We start from the raw sequence: 1847 nt of genomic DNA on the forward strand, positions 1-1847 counted from the left end.
CTTTGCGCGAGGTGCTGCAGGACCATTCACTTTGAACGATTGTGTGCATTGCAAATTATTCTTCTGCTTTACGCAATGGGATGAGTTTGATAATTCAAATTTTGGTGGAAATTTCCCCGGGTACGTCATTGCATAATTTAACATTGCTTGCTAATTTGGGCACACAAAAGAGTGTACAGCAGACAAACCACACTAACTGAATCGAGCAATTTTAGTAATTAAACAGAGCCAGTTGACCTAAACATTGCTCTAACAAAAGACCCGCATTAAAAACAAAGCCTAAGTACGCATAATTTTAACAAATCCGCCGCCGCACCGGCCTATGCATCACCGGTGTGAGATGAGACATCGATGACTTGTCCTGGCGACATGCTGCCGTTGGTGGACTCCACGTCCCCTGCTGAAGTCAACCGCGTCCTCGTCCTCGTCCTCGGTGCCACCCTCAAGGTTGTAGTACTCGTAGTAATGGCTGCGCCAGAGCTCGTGTTGATACTCCACCGCCGATTCCTCGACGAACATACTCTTCTCTACCTCGACCTCGGCCACGTGCAACTCCTCCTCCCGGCGCTCCTTGATCTCCGCCGCCTCCTGCATCTCCAGCTCCCGCTCGACGACCTCATGAGGAAGCAGGTGCTCCATGGCCACAGCCGCCTTTTTCGGACGTGGGTTACATGCTAGAGTCCAAGGTGGCCTGGAATATCTTGGCGTGTGCATCCTCGATCTTGCGGTGGATGGCCTCGACCCAGGCCAGGGCGACATCGGCGGCACGGATGGCAACTCGAGCTCTCTCGGTGTTTGCAACCGTCGTCGCAGCAGCAGCTGCAGCCGTCTCGGCTGCTGTAGCTGCCCTGTCAGCTATCGCAGACACCATCTAGGTGGAACCGGCCGTGCTCAATTCGGATGCAGTGGCACTCTCGGCGTAGGCGGCTGCGCTCTCGGCACAGGCGGCCGCGCTCGGGGGGACGCGACCATCGTACGGGTCTTCACGAAGCGTTTCCACGGCGTCATCTTTGCAAGAAGGGGGTGTGGGAAAGGGGATCAGGATTCGTGGATCCGGGGGTTGCCGGCACTGGAGCAGACGAGCCGGCGAAGCTTAGGAGGGAGACTTAAATAGACCCAGATATTTTCATCACAAACGGTTCCTAGAAAACAACTGTGTGTGATGTTGTAGATATTTTTTATTAGCTGTGAAAGACAAATTTGTTGTAAAGTGGCAACGGATGGTGTTTTAAACGTAAGAGATATTTTGTAGTACTAATACAACTGTCATGTCAAATTTTGGAAAATTTCAGGGGTCATTTGACCTTTTAAGACATTTAAGTGATTTTCTTGCTATTTAATGACCGTAATTGAAATTTGAACTACATGTACATGCAACAGCTAACCATAACGGTTTGAAAACTCATATTTTGTGTACTCCTGTGCGATTTAATTCCATGTGCAGTAAATTGGAAGGAATTTTCAAACATATTCGTCTAACGACTATGACACAATTAAGCATGGAGTGACATGGCATTTTAATTCCAAAAAATTAAAAAAAAATCAGAAACACATGAAACCTTGGTTGATGTAATGTCATGCCACCAAGAAGATGTGGTAAAAATTTTGGCATGTTTGACGAAAGTTTGGACACACACCCATCACAAACCGAAGCAACTCACTAGAAGGCGCGTGGTTCCGAGAGGGAACAATGCATGTTTGATGACGAACGGGAGATAGCTTCCTCTTACGGCCTTTAATTTTTTTCTATGTTTAACGTGCACTACTACAACTGTAATGTGAAATTCTGGAAAATTCTAGGGGTCATTTGACCTTTTAAAGACATTTGAGTGATTTTCTAGCCATTT

The sequence above is a fragment of the Triticum aestivum genome, chromosome 1D (genome assembly GCF_018294505.1).
Source record: "Triticum aestivum cultivar Chinese Spring chromosome 1D, IWGSC CS RefSeq v2.1, whole genome shotgun sequence".
Lineage (NCBI taxonomy): Eukaryota > Viridiplantae > Streptophyta > Magnoliopsida > Poales > Poaceae > Triticum > Triticum aestivum.